Source organism: Euprymna scolopes, chromosome 18 (genome assembly GCF_053919585.1).
Source record: "Euprymna scolopes isolate OS-2025 chromosome 18, ASM5391958v1, whole genome shotgun sequence".
Lineage (NCBI taxonomy): Eukaryota > Metazoa > Mollusca > Cephalopoda > Sepiida > Sepiolidae > Euprymna > Euprymna scolopes.
This window is the reverse complement of record NC_136499.1, coordinates 65,852,409-65,870,759: the sequence shown is the minus strand read 5'-3', so window position 1 is coordinate 65,870,759 and position 18,351 is coordinate 65,852,409. Positions and strand designations below refer to the sequence as shown.

The following is an 18,351-nucleotide window of genomic DNA, read 5'->3' as shown; positions in this document are numbered from 1 at the left end:
TCAACAAATGAGTTGCTTTCCTTTAGAGATCATGTTTTCAACTGAAACATCTGCTATCACAAAATATATATATATAAAGTAATATTGGAGAAACTATTTTTAAGGTAAATGGTTCCATTTATTTTCTTAAATGTTTATGCTTTAAACATCTTAATGCAAATGTTTTAACCAACAAAATATCAAAGCAATGGAAACAACTTTGCTCAAAACCAGATTCCTCAACAATCTTTTTTCTACATTTTTCATTGGGTAACATATACATTTTTTTTTTCATCATATCTATAAATCTTTGGATAAAGAATATATGAACTAATACTCTGCACCTAAAAAACAAAAAATCTTATAAGTTTTTTAAACTAGTCATATTATGCACATATGCAATCATCACTAACCTGATAGAGAGAGTGGGTAATTTTCTGTCACATTTACATAAATTCATCTGTGTGTGATAGTCATCTGGAAATTACATCTACCTGAAAAAAAGCAATGAAAAGTCAAACAAATGTTATTCAGATATTTACACATTGTTTTTCATGAGAAAATGTGTATATATCTAATATATAAAATTATCTCAACTGGATTTTAATACTTAGACCTAAATATCATTTAAGCTGATAAATCACACTGATTTCGACCAAGCAATGTCCATTTGTTATTATTGTATCATGCTATTGGTAATTAACTAACATACTTTGCTACAATTGATTTTTTTTAATATTTAATCTTCTATAGTTTAGTTTTATGTAAACATTCTTAAATAAACACTTCAACTAAAGGGAATAACTCTTATTCTTTTATTAAGAGTTAACGTTCCTTATTTGCGTTTTTAGCTGAGATACTCAACCTAACAAAAATTCTGTGGTTATAGATCATAGAAATAGTTATATAAAAAAAATTAAATGTAATGAATTTCAGGCAATGTTGGGTCAATACAGGAGGAATTGTACATAAACACATAAGCACTCAAATATTTATACTTAGCACTTACCTCAAGAGACGCATTGAAAAAAAAAACGCATGTAAAATATATAATATCTAGTGAAGCAAAGGTTGCTCAATTCCTAACTCTACTACTCCTGACTTGGCATTGTTTCATTGCAGTAGCCAGGAGGAATCTAAGACAGCAGAATCAGAAATATTGTGATAAATAGAGATACATTAAAATAAAATAAACTACTAAATATTTATTATGCAAAGTTAGCTTCGTGGTTACAAAATCAAAACACAATGACAATAAGAGTAAGAAAAAAGTTAGAGAAAAAAAAAGATAAAATAAAAACCGATATATGATGAATAACGCCCATCATATTTGGTTTAATCACCATTTTACATGCTGGACAGCTTATAGAAAGCAGACTTTCAAACGAACCTATCTATGCCCAGGTCTTTATTTATCCCTCTTCCTCTCAAGTTGATCCTCATTAATTCCTCCAGTATATGGTCTTGGTTTCCCTCTGTGAACTAATCTTGCCATCTCAACTGTTTTATATCTACTAACTGTCATCACTTTTTACCATCGAAACCTCCTGTCCTATACACATCTTATACTGTTCAGATTTTATTTTCCTCCAAAGTCATCAGATCTAAGCCTGTCTTTAAAACTCACATTACACATCCATCCTATCATTCTCATATCATCTCACTCCATGCAACGAATGTCTTCAACCCTTATTAGCCAGGTTACATTTGCATACATTGTGTACACATGATAGATAAAGTACTTGGTAAAATTCAGTCGTAAAGTTACACTCTTTTGGAGCAATCCTTAGTGCGTGCAGCACTCAAAATACAATAGTGAATTATTTAGGACTTGTACTCAGATATGGCTGATGGAACGAGAGCATGCTACCTTGATGGATCAAATAAAGAGTTCTGTCTAAATACCATGTAGAGTCCAGAGTTCAACGGAAATATTCCTGAGTTTGACAAAATATACCTGAAGAAAATCAGATTACATTAACCAAAACAATAGTTCCAAGAGTACAAATAATATGAATGATTATCTTCTACCATGTGTGCATGAGTGTGATCAACTAAAACTCAGAAACTTTCAAAGACAACGTTTTGACAAGCATCTGGGCTTGACCTTCACTCCCAATCTGAAATGGAACACATTTATCAAATTCATTGCCAAGGTGGCTGGAAAAATTGTGGGATCCTTCTACTGCTCCAGTAGATATCTTACTCCTGATGCAATTCTCTACCTATATAAAAGCCAGGTACGGCCAATGATGGAATACTGTCGCTACATCTGGGCAGGAGCTGCTAGAAGCAGCTTATCCTGCCTTGACAGAGTTCAAAATAGACTTCATAGCTTAGTGGGGGATGCCCTTTTCTCTTCCCTTCAACCTCTTTCCCACAGGAGACGTTGCGAGCCTGTCTCTGCTTTATCATTATTTTCATGGCAAGTGCTCTTCTGAACTTCAATCTATGGTCCCCACCTCGTCAAACTTTCACGAAAAACACTTGTCTAGCCAAAACCACTATCAATAATTTCCCACACTTTGTATCTGTGCCTAAACCTAAATGTAGATTCCATGAACAAACCTTCTTTCTTAGAACTGCACGCCTGTGGAACTCTCTTCCAATTGCCTGCTTTCCAGCTGACTAAGATCTGATTGTCTTCAAGTCCAATGTAAACAAGTTCTTGATGAACTGTCCCCTTAAGTACTCTAAGTTACAAAATTCCCACTACTTATGTTTACTACGCTATAATCACATTGACTAATGTATAACCATTAATCCTTATCCTCAAGTGGCCTCCGGGCCTTGATGAGTGGTGATTTCTGTGTAAAAAAAGACACACCAACAAATACTTTGCTTCAATATCCCTGGGCTTGCTTTTGGTAAACAAGTTGCTATAATAATCATTCACTTGAGATCACCAGGAACAAAATTAGTGAAAGAGGAGTCCAATCAACAAGTTGCCTTTTTTTCCTTTTTTTTTTTTTTCTTTTTTTTTTTTTAATATACAAATGTAACACTTTCTGATGCCAGGCGACATCAAGCTATCCTGCTGAGCAACCACGGCGAGTCAGATGCCGTTGAAACTGGTTAAGAATTCCAGATGTCCCAAATTTCTGCACATCAGAAATTAATGAATCTCTCAATAAAGTAGAACTGACAGTAGATGACAAAAAGCTTGACTAGCGACTGTGGAAATCTCGACAATCGATCATATGTCTTATGTCGATTTTAAATGAGCTTTGTTTTTCTTCATTGTTTAATTTCGATAGTAGGGTTTAAGAAAGCAGAAACAGATTGTCATTTTTGTTTCACTGGATAGGGCTTGGGGATATGGTTCAGCCAATAACCGATTTTCATTAAGCCAAAGAAAGAAAAAAAAAAGCTTTAAAAAGAAGGGAGAGAGAGAAGGACCTCGGGAGGGGGAAAGAAAGAAAGGGGAAAGAAAAAAAAGGATAAAGTGCTAATCTCAAAGAGGGGGGGGGCAGAATTAGCTGTGTTCATAAAAACTATTTGTTTTAGAACATAGGAGAGAATTGGCTTGCTGGTTGCCAGACAGCACACATCGGCTTTGGACCAAAAGCTGGAGACCTTCCCCCCTCCTAAAAGAGCAAAGTGGAAAGAGAGACTTTACCCACAGCCGGCCGAATAGGCAAACATAAACCTAGTCTTGAACCTTGCAGCAAAAATCGAATTAAGTTGAAAATCTTACATCCAAAAACATTAGTTTGTTCTTCTTAAATCCGAGAAAACCCCAATTTGTTTAACTTTGCTTTGCGTGAACTGTATCTGAAATTATTTAGTGTAAATAATTATTTTTGTTAAGAAAATGATTTCTGATGTTTTCATTAATTATTGATTTCCTGTGGATTCGAGAGTAACCCAGTTGATTTCAGATCTACCTTTAAACCTGAAACCCAATCTGCAGCTTGAGAAAAGCAGCACATCAGTATCACCAGAGCATTTACGAAGGAGGAACTCAACCACAATGTCGGACAACAGGTAGCCAGCCAACGTGTTAAAGATATTGTCACACAGATTTAAGGTCGTGCACACAATGTCTGATTACATTTTGAGGGGTCAATCACTAGAAGAAGTTAAGTGTACCACTGGGACTTAGTTTTGGTGCACATCTTGCTTGTGTGCTAAAGAAAAAAAAAAAAAGAAGCAAAACAGTAAGTGTAAAGAAACCAGCAAAAGAAAAAATGTAGAGAAAAACTGAAAGGAAAAATAATTTAAAAAAAAAAAAAAAAACTTGGATAAAAGATTAAGAGTATTTATGTCATTGTGAGGTTTGTTATTATTTTACTATTACTTGCTTCTCTACAGACGTAGATACAAAATCGTGGTTTTAATTTTTTAATTTTTTATTTTTATGTGAGTGAAAATCCAACTCTCAAAAAGTATCTCATTCTCAATTGAAACAAACCATAAAAACTGCCTCAATCTAAAAGGATCTCCCTCTTTCACTGAGAACAGGTACTACACTTTTAGCTCAGTTTGTCTAAAAAAATTACCCTTTTTATGTGTCTGTTTTTGCTATGAGCATAAAAGGAACCATAATATTTGATTTTTGTATTTGAAAATTAATTCATGTTAAGCAACTTTCTTAGTTTAAAGTATTGTGGAATACATGATGGCCGAACATCTCCTAAAGATTCAGAGAATCAAATAGCCCTCCTTCACTTTAGTAAATACGAATTATATATTTTAGAGGCAGTGATTTGAGAGAAACTGAAAGGGAAAAAATACCATGAAGGATAAAACGCTAACAATAACATTTATTTTGTGTTTGATATGAGAAAAATGTTGTATAGGTGTGTATAAAAAATTGGAAGATAAAATGTGTTACAGGCATTAGTTATTTGCTAAGTATTCATTGGGAAAATTGCCAAACGCTCTCTTTAAGGATTTGTGAATCTCAATAAAGAAAGGGGTACTTTGAATTGGGACAACATAAAAATACTTCGATCAAGGATTCATCTTTCACTGTCCAATGACAAAATAATTTGTCTCTACTATTCACGAGAAAGAAGGATACCGAAAATTAAAAAAAAAAAATGTTTCAGAAGTGTAAAACTATGTAGCTCAGTAGAAAATGAAGTTTTCTTGCGTTCGGTAAAAGTTATTTGTTATATATGTTGTTCCTTTTTGATTTCTTGGTTACTACAGCATTTATTATTAGCAAATATTCCACCCATAGGAAATCTGAATAAGTGGTCTTATTGTCTTTTGCAGTGGGTCGAAAGACAATAACGATTGTTTGCTTTTACTGTGGGTCAGAAGAAATGTTGAATGGTTGAATCAACTTTCACAAGAAGTTGGAAGGAACAGGCCGTGCTTTGGTTGAATGTCGAACTCCAAGATACATGTGGAGAAAAGGTGCTTTAATACTATAAAATTGACTGGTGCACAATCCTTGGCTTTTTAGCTCGGTACAAAATAAACATAATAGGCTGCCCCGTGTAACAGGAAAAGACGGATGATGTTTCTTATCATCCTGGTCATAGTGTGAATGATGGTGCAAACGTCGAACCCAAAGGGTCAAATCTTTAATTAGGATCTGATTGTGTTTTTTGAGTACTAACCCGCCCTGGATTTTTATCTTTGGCCCCCAAATCAACAGAGATTAGACCATTCCTGTAATGACTTGGTCCCTATTGATTGCAGTGTAATGTTGGTTTTGTGCAGTTCTAGGAGATCCACCCACCCAGGCTTTGCCTTCTCTCTTTGAGAAGGGGTTAGTTTATTGCTAATCGCCTGAGGTGCCCTGCCGGAAATTCCAATGGGGCTGCACAGGCATCTTTTGCAGTATCAAAGTGCTCCTTCTCTGGAGCACTGACTTTTTCAATCCCAATTGCTGACCCTGTTCTTACAGTGGGAGAGAATTAAATACACCAGCTGAAGGACAATATTAGATGCAATAAAAAGAGATTACATTCTTCAGAATTCCCCAAAAAAAAAAGAAAGAAAAAGAAAAGCAGATAGAAGTAGCAAGCTTGTTTGTCCAAAAAGGTGTCAAATCTGAGAAGATGCACATAGTTCCTGGACATGTCAGACCTTAGTCCTTTGGGTAAGTTAGCCTCTTATTCGAGTGAATGAAACCCCTCCAACCCAACTCCAAGATACCCACTCCCTACTTTTTTTTTTCCTCTGCCTCTCTCAAATTGTAGTTACTTCAGAAGTATACCATCTGATCCCATAAACTCCATCCTTATTTCTTTTTTTTCTGCTTAGATACTACTTCCATTTAGAGATTTACCTGCTTGTTTCCGGTTCTGAACAAACCAAAAAAGAGTTGGCGTTCTATTATTTAGAAAGGGTTGGGAGGATCTTACTGATTTTGTTTTTGCTTTTTTTGCTATCCCACTCTCCATTGCGAATGAAATTGAATATACTATATACAGGAAATAAAATTTTGAAACATATTTTGGGAATATGCTTTAAGTAGGATGATTTATAGAGTAAATATGGTATTGTGATGACTGAGATGATTCTAGCAAAGAGTAAGATAGTCATTTTTTATTACTTTCGACCAAGGATGACCAATGACCCCCCCCCCCCTCCCAAAGTCTCCATACTTTTGATGACCTTCTGCCTAATTTGTTCAAAATGTACACTTTTGGTAAATAAATAATGCAAAGCGTACTATCTGTTCTGATACTGACCTTCATCTTTCCTGTCCTGGGTCAGTGAGGAAAAATCCTGCTCGACTCAGGTAATTTTTATTTTTGCCCTAATCCAGTTGAATTACCTTGCTACATTAAAAAACGACCTTGTGTCTAACTCTTCCTTCATAGGGAGCCGAACCAAGTTACTAGCTACTAGTGCATGTTTTTGTATTGCACACTACAGTATTAAGCAGTTAATTGGTAGAATAATCACACTATAATAAACCCAAATCAGTAATTTGGACTGACATGTGTTGACAACATTTATTTTTAAATAATTATTGAGGGAAAATATAAAGTATTACAGTTCCTTCATGCTTATAAATCACGAAAAAGAAAGAAGTGCTCATTTAGTATTCAGGAGAGCTGGAGAAACATACACTGCGAATAGGATTTTCTGGCATAATGATAAAATTGTTTGCTAATGGTCCGGGAGACTAGGGTTCAATCCCTGGTCAAGTCATACCAAAGACTAAAAAAAAAAAACTAGTACTTCAACACTCAGCATTATAAAATGCAAATCAAGAGTAAATGGAATAATCTTGGGAAAGGAGTGACGCCCTCCCCTACATCTCAGTGGAGTAACTAATGAAAAGGGAGTCTTCGAGTCACCTTGGACTATGATCAAACACTTCTTTTAAAACCTTCTATAACTAAAGCTGTTTTATTTTCATAACTATGTTTTTGTTTCTGAATTTTTGAGACAACGATTGATTATTTGTATTATTTGAATTATCAGACTACTGTTCTTGTCTTGAATGTTTTCTCACAAATTTTCAGTTAATGTAATCTCGAACCTTCTTCAGGTGCGTCTTGTCAGACCAAAGAATCTGTACAGAGATAGCTTGCTCTCATTCCATCCATCAGCCATGACCAGATAGAAGTCTGAAGTAATTCTTTGACTACTTCAGACTTCTACTCGGTGATGGCTTCTCAAGCAGTGCTCTGGGAATCAGAGGCGTTGGAAAGAAAGAATCAGACTCTTAAGAATGCAAGCAATTTGAGTGGGAGTTGGATTTTTGTAAATATCGGAAGAAATATTTTAAACCAACCATTTGAATAGTAACGCTGGGGTCAGTATTGCTTGAAATCTAAGAATACAATTACAAATTATTTAAGACTTCCGGTTGACAGAATGAGAGCAAGCTACTCCCAAAGATTGAATAAAGGGTTCACTTCAAAATTCTGAACAGATTTTTAAATTCAACAATAATATTCTAGAGTTTAACAAAGACACACCTGGAAAAGATTGAAGGTTACATCGGTCGAAACGTTGTTCAGTAGTCTAAGATGAGAAAAGTTGTCCAAATAAACCACATAATACAAATAGATGATTCTTGTACGCTACACTAACATGCACTTATTACTTGATACCAAAATTGACAGAATTGGGATGAGAACGAAACAAAAATACATCATGGTTAAATTAGTACATTTGCTGATTTTATCGTTTTTACTCTATTTTTGCTAATACATATATGGATATGGGTTGATGTCAGCATTTTTCAGTTAGTCTGACTTAAAAACTGAAAAATGTAATATGTATATATTGCATGATAAGGCCAAAAATAAAAAGAAAAAAAAACGTGGCTTTTATTTACTTTTTTGTTGTTGTTGTTTTAAACGCAAGCGATGCTCTCATAAACGTCCTGTAATGTTGAAAAATGAACAGGACTGGAATAAGTGCAAAGTGTCAGGGTGAAGTTGGATGGTGGGATCAGGGATGAAGAAGAAACATGCTTTCCAAGAGGAGTGGTGAGCTGAGGTCAATATACGCTTAATACAAGCGAGTGGAGTCTTTTTTTTTTGTGTGTAAGGTCGACACATAATGAGTGGCTAATAACAAGTATGACATTGCAAGTTTCACATGAGGCTTGTTTGTTAAGAACAATAGACACAGGAAGGGGGGTGCTACAGAATTCCAGCTGTGAGACAAAGTGAGATTGTTTAGAACAGGAACAAGGAACACAAGGACTGACATAGACAGACAGGGTAATTGGTAGGGTAGAGAGAAAGAGAAAGAATGCTTACAATGAGAGATATTACTATTAACCTCCCCAACGAGGGCTGGATGTTACCCGTACTCAGTTGAATGTGGAGGGTATCAAGAAGTCCAAAAAGTGGAATTTTGGATTGACATAAAAAAGAAAATTTGTCTCAGTGGAAAAAATTGGAAACAAAAGAACAATTTAAATTATGTTTCTAAAACTGGTACAACGCTTTGATCTTGTTGTGAAGCCAGATAAGACTGGAAAAGTTACAAGGAAAAGTAGGAAGTAGAACACTGCAGAAAGAGAAAACATTTGAAGGCTTGCTGAGGGTAGGAGGAAGGTCAAAAAGAAGGTCTGCTTGGAGGTGAGAAAGGGTTAGAAGTCTATTCGGGCAGGTGGAAAAGCTTAGAAGGCTTGCAGAGTAGCCGAAAATGTGTGAGAAGGTTTGCAGAAAAAGCGAGAAAGCAAAAGAAGGCTTGCGGGAAGAGTGGGAAAGCAAAAGAAGGCTTAACAAGGAAGAGAAAGAAAGCAAGAGAAGGTTTACTAAGAAAAAGAAAGAAAGCAAGAGAAGGCTTACTGAGGAAGAGAAAGAAAGCAAGAGAAGGTTTACTAAGAAAAAGAAAGAAAGCAAGAGAAGGCTTACTGAGGAAGAGAAAGAAAGCAAGAGAAGGTTTACTAAGAAAAAGAAAGAAAGCAAGAGAAGGCTTACTGAGGAAGAGAAAGAAAGTAAGAGAAGGTTTACTAAGAAAAAGAAAGAAAGCAAGAGAAGGCTTACTGAGGAAGAGAAAGAAAGCAAGAGAAGGTTTACTAAGAAAAAGAAAGAAAGCAAGAGAAGGCTTACTGAGGAAGAGAAAGAAAGCAAGAGAAGGTTTACTAAGAAAAAGAAAGAAAGCAAGAGAAGGCTTACTGAGGAAGAGAAAGAAAGCAAGAGAAGGTTTACTAAGAAAAAGAAAGAAAGCAAGAGAAGGCTTACTGAGGAAGAGAAAGAAAGCAAGAGAAGGTTTACTAAGAAAAAGAAAGAAAGCAAGAGAAGGCTTACTGAGGAAGAGAAAGAAAGTAAGAGAAGGTTTACTAAGAAAAAGAAAGAAAGCAAGAGAAGGCTTACTGAGGAAGAGAAAGAAAGCAAGAGAAGGTTTACTAAGAAAAAGAAAGAAAGCAAGAGAAGGCTTACTGAGGAAGAGAAAGAAAGCAAGAGAAGGTTTACTAAGAAAAAGAAAGAAAGCAAGAGAAGGCTTACTGAGGAAGAGAAAGAAAGCAAGAGAAGGTTTACTAAGAAAAAGAAAGAAAGCAAGAGAAGGCTTACTGAGGAAGAGAAAGAAAGCAAGAGAAGGTTTACTAAGAAAAAGAAAGAAAGCAAGAGAAGGCTTACTGAGGAAGAGAAAGAAAGCAAGAGAAGGTTTACTAAGAAAAAGAAAGAAAGCAAGAGAAGGCTTACTGAGGAAGAGAAAGAAAGCAAGAGAAGGTTTACTAAGAAAAAGAAAGAAAGCAAGAGAAGGCTTACTGAGGAAGAGAAAGAAAGCAAGAGAAGGTTTACTAAGAAAAAGAAAGAAAGCAAGAGAAGGCTTACTGAGGAAGAGAAAGAAAGCAAGAGAAGGTTTACTAAGAAAAAGAAAGAAAGCAAGAGAAGGCTTACTGAGGAAGAGAAAGAAAGCAAGAGAAGGTTTACTAAGAAAAAGAAAGAAAGCAAGAGAAGGCTTACTGAGGAAGAGAAAGAAAGCAAGAGAAGGTTTACTAAGAAAAAGAAAGAAAGCAAGAGAAGGCTTACTGAGGAAGAGAAAGAAAGCAAGAGAAGGTTTACTAAGAAAAAGAAAGAAAGCAAGAGAAGGCTTACTGAGGAAGAGAAAGAAAGCAAGAGAAGCTTCCCAAGGAAGAGAAAGACTGCAAGAAAGCGCTTATTAATGGAGAGAATGAAAGCAAAAGAGAAACTGCCGAGCACGCCTTTTACAACTGCAGCAGACTGTGACTCTTTTGAGAGTATATCAGTAGAATAACGGCTTGTAGTTGTATTGACACCAAGTATCTGATGGAAATTTTCATGGTGATGGCTCTGTTTCTAATCAGGATCTGGTAGTCTACTTTAAGCATCAGGTCAATGTGAAGATCAGATGTGATTGGAGTATTATTAACCGCATGGATTTGATCAGATTGTGCATTGGTCGAGAGGACAGATACGATGTCATGATCCCTGCTTAGACTTGGCACACTGTCTTTGCTTCTATGGAGTCCATATCTCAATTTTTAAAGACACTTAGCTGTTAGACTGATTAAGTCCTGATCCCATTGTATTTTCTGTTATTGTAGAGCTTTTTTGGAGGCTCTCCAATACAAGAAAAGGAAAAGTCAAAAAATATTAAATTGTATGAAAACCGACGCCTACCCAACACCAAACCATTAGGGCTTCATACTGAAGGTAACAAGTAGATTTCATCTTTTTGCTGATAAAAAAATGAAAGATTATGGGGAGAGAGATTGAAAAATTACAGGGAGAGGGAAAGAGAGATTGAAAGATTACAGAGAGAGGAAAGAGAAGGAAAGAGAGATTGAAAAGTTACAGGGAGAGTCAAAGCGAGACTGAAAGCGAGACTAAAAGATTACAGGGAGAGTAAAAGAGAGACTGAAAGATTGAAAGATTACAGAGAGAGGAAAAGAGAGATTGAAATATTACAGAGAGGAAAAGAGAAAAAACGAGAGACTGAAAGAGAGATTAAAAATTTACAGGGAGAGTGAAAGAGAGACTGAAAGATTACAGAGAGAGAGGGAACGAAATATTACAGGAAGAGGGAAAGAGAAAATTCACACGGCGTACGAGAAAAATATTTACATGGATAGGGTACAAGAGAAGAGAAAGAGTTGGGAGGACCGTTTACATAGAGATTAAGAACGGTCACATATTGAGGTGTGGAGAACTAAAGAGTAAGGGAGGGGGAACAATTCTTGATGGAAAGGGAAGAAAAGGACGCTTATATGGAAAGCAAGTTAAAAATGCTTACATGGAGAGAGGAATAGAAAGAAAGTGAGGAAAATGTCACAGGAAAAAGAAAGAGAATTCTTATTATGTGAAAAAAAAAAGGAGAAAATAGAGAGGAGTGTTAGAGAAATAAAAAACTAAATTTGTTTAAAAAGTAAGAAAAAAAATGTTGATAAAGAACGTGAATGAAAGGAAATCCCAGCTGAATTGAACAAAACAAAACATCTTTTGAGATGTTATGAGAGAAATGGGGTGAGCGGGGGTAGTTCTTTTGTGCTGACAATGTTTTTTCTTTTTCTTTTCTTTTTTTTTAGAAACAAAACAATCTGTTTTTCTTTATTTATTAACAAAAGCAAACTGTCATGTCTAGATAATAATTATCACAAGAAGCATTTTTATAACAAAATTCGTTGAAACTAGAAATAATAAAATAAGGAAAGATTTAATTAAACGGTATTAAAAAGGGAAACAATCTTAAAACGAAAAAGCTTCTAAAGATTTTAAAATAAGAAAAAATATGTTAAAAAAATGCAAGTAGAGCAAATAAAATATATAAAAAGAGTTTAAGTAAACAAAAATTTTATTCTAGTAATATGTACAAAAGGTTAACAGAATTTTAATATAAAAAATAATGCAAAGATAAAAATAAAAACAAAAAATTAATTAATGTTTCACTGCAAACAAAAAGTCATGATAAGCTCATAAAAAATAAAGTTTATTTTAGAAATATTTCGTTGTAATATTTTTAAGTGTGTGTGTGTGTGTGTGTGTGTGTGTGTGTGTGTGTGATGCACCCCCAAAATCTTAAATAAAACCAAACGTCACAAAGTAACACCAGAACGTCACAAAATGAAACCATAAAATGAAATTAAATACCAAAAAAATGTCAAATACCAAAAACGTTGAATAATAATACAAAAAAGCCAAATAAATACACCAAACATGTCAAATGCCAAAAACGTTGAATAATAATACAAAAAAAAGCTAAATAAATACACCAAACATGTCAAATGCCAAAAACGTTGAATAATAATACAAAAAAAAAGCTAAATAAATATACCAAACATGTCAAATACGAAAAACGTTGACAAATAATACAAAAAGTCAAATAAATACACCAAAAAATGTCAAATAATAATAAAAATTGAAAAAAAAAAAAAAAATGATACAAAAGTTATAAGAAACTTTTTAAAAAATCGCAAAAAAAATTTAAAATTAAATAAACTTTAAGCTATTTTTCAAGTGAGTTAACCTTCGTTCAAATGTATGCATTTAAAGATATTCCAGAAAAATATTGCTTCTGAAATTTCAAATGTGTGTTAAGTTTTACTATATAATTAGTTAATTATTTAAAATAATGGTACTACAGTTTAATCAAGATATTAAAAAAATGAAAATATTGAAAAAAAAAGGTTATATTGTATGTATCCGTTATGGAACAAAGTTCTCCGGAAAAAAAAATCACTTAATTTCATCAAGTAGTTTTTTTTTTTTACAGCGAAAAAACAATTTGTTATGATACCGAGCAAAAGGTTCGATTTTTAGGAAGAAAAGCTAGTCATAAAGATGGGGAGGGAGTTTCGGCACTTTACATAGAGTTATCTCCCTGTGGCGTGTTAAAAATTTCCATAATGGCTGACTTCAACAGGCTCTCATAAAAACGTGTTTTTCCACAGTAAAATAAAAAACTACTCGATCAAATTAAATTAAATTTTTTTTTGAGATCTTCAATTCAAAACGGATGCGTACAATATAACCTTTTTTTGATATTTTCACTTTTTAATGTCTTGATTAAACTGTACAAGTACCAAAATAATTATTGGTGAACTTACCATGTTTATTTATAATGAAATATTAACTGAAAATGAAGTTGTATTCTATGAAAATATATATTTTTAAAAAATTTTCATAGACAAAAAAGTTTACATTTATGGTCGAAGGAAATGTATCAGCAAATTGAAAAATATCAATAAATAAAAAAAAAATGTTGTGGTCTGCAAACGTATGTCTGTGTTTATTAACTATTTTTAAGTTATAGGCTAGTTATTTGTTAGGAATGATGCATTACCTATGCAAATTTTCACAAGGGAGTCGTGTTTGTTACTATTTTTCTCATGAAAACTCTTATAAAAATTTTGCTTGTCTCAGATGTTAAAATGTAATGTACAGATTGTTCTAGCATGCAGCTTGGCATATGAAGGTAGGAATCATTCACAAGATCATTCTTCCACTCTTCTCCACTTTGAAGTCGGCTTGAAAATCAACACCAAAATGTACCTGGATGTGCTGAAGAATGTGGTGATCACCTGGTGTAATCAGGTGGTCACTGACAGACTCTAAATGTAGCAGTAGGACTTTGCGCCGACCTACAAGTCCAAAGAGGCCCAGACTTGGCTTCAGAAGAAGTGCTATGATTCTCATTGCTCCTCCTCCTTCCCTGACCTGTACCAACTGGACTACTTTGTTTGGTCATATGTCGAGAATATCACCACAACATCAAAGCGAGCCTGATCACCACCATCCGCCAAGTATTCGCCAAGCTCCCGTCTGCGCTTGTGGAATAGGCATGCTCCCAGTTATGGACCTGTATTGAGGCAGTGACTGAGGTAGAAGGCGACTACATTGAATAGATGTCAACTTTACTACATAATCAAGTTTTCACAAACTAGGTGATGAGCAACTGAAGATTTTAGCAGTGATAAATCAAAGCCACCTGGCAACACTATCAGGGGAGGTGATAGTAGCTAAATGGTTAACAACAACAATACCTGTGCGTATCAAGTTGAAATCCATTTTGTTTCACAGAGGTGTTTTCACTTCATACGTTCACAATATTCATATGGTCCCTACTCTAAGTACTCAACAAGAAAGATATATCCGGAAAACCAATGCCAACAATCACCTGATCTATACGAAATGAAAGAATGACGCACTAGCAAGCAAACAAGTAATTGGTCTTCGACTTTGGAATCAGGATTAGCTAGCCATATCAAGTGATCTAACTCCGGATCAATAAAAATGGGCTGAAATGGTCAGAGATGCTGTACTTGTTTGGGTGGAAGCCAGCTCAACCCCACCAGGGTAACAGCCTGTTCAAGTTCAAGTTATATCCTGAGAATTTTCAGGGATCTGCACACGCCCTCCCTTACAATGAATTTGAGAGAATGGAGATCTAGCCAACGATAGTTTAGTTTGTAAGTTAATTTCTAAAAGCCATCTAACGCATGTCAGCATGTAAAATGGATGGAAAGAAGCAAAAAAAAAAAAAAAACGAAACAAGAAAAAGCAGAAAAAGTAAATAAAAAAAAGTAACAAGAGCAAAAAGAAAAAAAAAAGATAAAATGTAATAAAAAGCAAAACAGCAATAAAAAGCAATAAAAGACAAAATAGAAGCACTAAAAGCAAAAAAAAAAGCAATGTAAATGTAAAAGAAAAACAAAAAAGAAAAGAAACAAAGAAACGCAAAAAAGAAAAGAAGCAAAGAAGAAAAACAAAAAAGAAAAGAAGCAAAGAAGAAGAAAAAAACAAAAAAGAAAAGAAGCAAAAAAAGCAAAAAGAAAAGAAAAAAAAGCAAAAAAAAAAAGAAGCAAAGAAGAATAGTCAGAACATTCATAATTTGACAGATCTTTAATTTCTAATTTTTGTTGCAAAACACTTCAATGTATAACCACTTAAGTTTTTTTTTTTCAAATTCAGTACAGATGGGGAGGAGAGGCTAGAGATCAATTAATAAATTTAATGAAAACGGTTATTGAAAACTTGGGCAGTGAAAGACAAAGACGATCTGGTAGCATCATCAGATCCACAAGTAGTTGATTTTCAATTTTGTATTCGAAATTTGTTAATCATATCGTGTGAACTAACGAAAGTGTATTGCGATGGTCAGAGATGATGTAGTTGCTCAGGAGAAAGCAGACTAAACCCAAACAGAATGATAGCTGCAGAAAATACAAATAAGTAAACTGTAGATAATTGCAAAAAATTGTTTAGAAATTAAATTTATTCAATAAATGCATAATTCAACATTTGATAAAATATAATTAAAATGTAAAAATTCATGAAAATCTCCCAACCACAAAATTTAAAAACCTATACATTGAATATCAGAAAGTTTCGTTGAATGCCCTGCTAGCCTAGCAGGCCTGAAGAAGGCTTAAGGTATTCCCTTGAATGAAGGTGATAGAGAAGTGCTTGTAGAGCCATGTCACGATGGTCTGAAACTGAAATAATGAAGTGTGAAACTTCATTAATAGACAAAGGCTACTGAGGAAATACTGCTTGACTGATCGGTTGGAATACAAATCTGTTAAAAAGATTGCTGTACTTTGATCGCTTCAGGTCCTCTGCTACCATTGTTGGCAATTCCGTTAAAAAAAGGCACAAAAGTGTGGACACAAGTCGCATCATTCCCAGATATTTATAATTTTTAGAACCGGTTGGGAGTGGGTTGGTTGGTTATTTTTGTTTTACGGCATATCAACCCTTTTTAGGTTATTTAATGCTGAATCCAGTGATTTTGAAGAAAAGGTTTTTAATAGAATATATTTTTTTTTTTTTTTTTTTTTTGGGTTTTTTCAAGTCAGTTTCTATTTAACCAATAGTTGGGACCCTAACAGTTACTACCATACTGGGTCAGAGTGAACCTGGGAGCAATGGCAATTAAGGGGTGGCTCCACACTCCCCAAAGCCTGCAAGCTGGAGCCTCACCATCGGATATAGTTTAAGGTCATATCCAGGACCGTGGGGTGGAGGTGATGGAATAACTCCCGAAAATTAATACGTTTTAGGTCAATAACTTTAGTTGTGCTAATTCCATAATATTAGTTTTCACTATAGCACAATACAGTTTTAATTCATCTGAAGTATTTTTGTGGCTGGAATTTTTAGCTTTTAAAAGGGCATTTGAGGAAGTATGACCCTCCCGTTCTATGCCCACAGAAATGTTTCCCTCTGACTGAGATGAATAGCAATTGGCATAAAAGGTTGAAATCAAAATTAATTTTTCAACTCCCCTCCTCCCTGACCGAGTAGAAGTGTCATTATTATATTCTTAATTATTATTGCCTGTAGCAAGGATTGAATCAAATTGACAATTAGCAGCATAAAGGAGTCCAGATCGTTCATTCTTCCTTAAATGAAGTAATATTTATGCAATGAATTATTCACTAATCACAACAGCCCATTCAAGCATAATGGAGCTTCTCGGCCTGCTTATAAAACAAATTTCTATCTCAGTTTTCTAATTGAGCTTTAACTGTTCAGATAGTTGAGCACTAACTAGTAAATGCAACCTCCAGAAGATTGTCACTTAAAAATCACTGTAATATAATATCTAAATAGAAAATTCTCCAAGGGGGAACTCATCAGATTGGTCATCAAATTCAAGGAAGCTGGATGTCTAGTTTTTGCACCGTCATAAAAAAAAGCAATCATCTTTTTTTATTTATGTCCAAAAGTCAGCTGCTCTGACAGACATTTAGTTCTGTTCTGTCTAAGGGCAAACTCATCACAATGGTCGTCAAAATTAGGTCATTGAATTGAAGGAAATAACCTTTACAGGCAAAATTAGGCCAGGTGTCATGTGGACTTCCAATCAAAAACTACAGTTAACTAGCTGAAATACCTGTCGATACCGGGTTTCTGAAATTTTCTCCAATTTTATACAAGAATATCTATTAAATATTTTTCATCTACTAAAAGAAAAAAATATTTAGGTTGTTGTTGTTGTTCATCATCATCATCATCATCATCATCAACAAAGAAATAACTGGAACGCTATAGCAAAAAGAAATCTAAGGAGAGATTATACCTAAATATTAGAAACTTTATCCACACAATAACCGATCTAACAAAATATTTGATCTTTTCAATCCAGTTAAAGAAATTCATTCAGAAAATAAATCTTACAATCAGTTTTAGCACTTTAAAAACATACAGGTGGGTAGAAAATTAAATTTTAATGCGTTTGGTGGAAATCATTAGTTGAAAGTTTTTCTTTTTTAATTCTCCAGCTGTTAGCTATACAGCAAGATTACTCTTTTCAATATATAAAGTATACAAGTGCAACATATCTTATTAACAAATTTATCTTCTTTCATAACAAAGCAGACAAAATGTCAGCTCTTGCAATTGAAAGTCTGAAAGCATGCAAAGGTCTAAAAGTCAGCTTTTAGACTTATGAGATTTTGTTGTAATTTTTTTTTTTTTTTTTTTTTTTTTTGTCCACTTCCTTGTTTGGTGAAGTCTTATTTCCGTTCTATTTGTCATCATGAAGTTTGTCCAGTGCAAATGGGAATGACCGAAAGGAGATATAGAATTTAATTTTACAGAGTCAGCAGGCAATCCTAACCAGGCAAAAAGGCGGAAGGAAGGTAAACAATAAAAAAAAATGATAAAGAAAAAAAGAACGTAAAAAATGAATAAGGATATCAGCAAGAAAGCCAGAGTACAAACACATATTCTATAAATTGTATAATTTTATTTATACAAACATTATTAGCTACATATCTGCATACATGTTTCAGCAGTGATTTCTATCAAAATCCAGCATAATCAAGCCACAAGTCTCAACCTTGTGTAGAACATTTTGTTGACTTTTGGGATAGGGTAAAATGTCATTTGTTTCATCCAAAGGCGATACAAAATATTGTGGGTCGAGACTAGTGACCTAATAACGTTGAATTTCGATAAAAATCACAGCTGAAACCTGTATGCATATATGTAGCCATTAATGTTTGTATGAATAAAGAAAATTATA

General features: G+C 34.2%; 1 protein-coding gene across 8 annotated transcripts in view; it reads right to left on the bottom strand.

Moving 5' to 3' along the window:
- The window catches only part of LOC145297650 (SHC-transforming protein 1-like), a 438,749-nt gene that overhangs the window by 342,710 nt on the left and 77,688 nt on the right, over nucleotides 1–18,351 (bottom strand). For all 8 annotated transcript variants that reach the window (XM_080143795.1, XM_080143788.1, XM_080143792.1 and 5 more), the window contains exon 2: nucleotides 393–473. The gene's annotated coding sequence lies outside the window, so the exon portion shown is untranslated. The remainder of the gene's footprint in view (nucleotides 1–392; nucleotides 474–18,351) is intronic.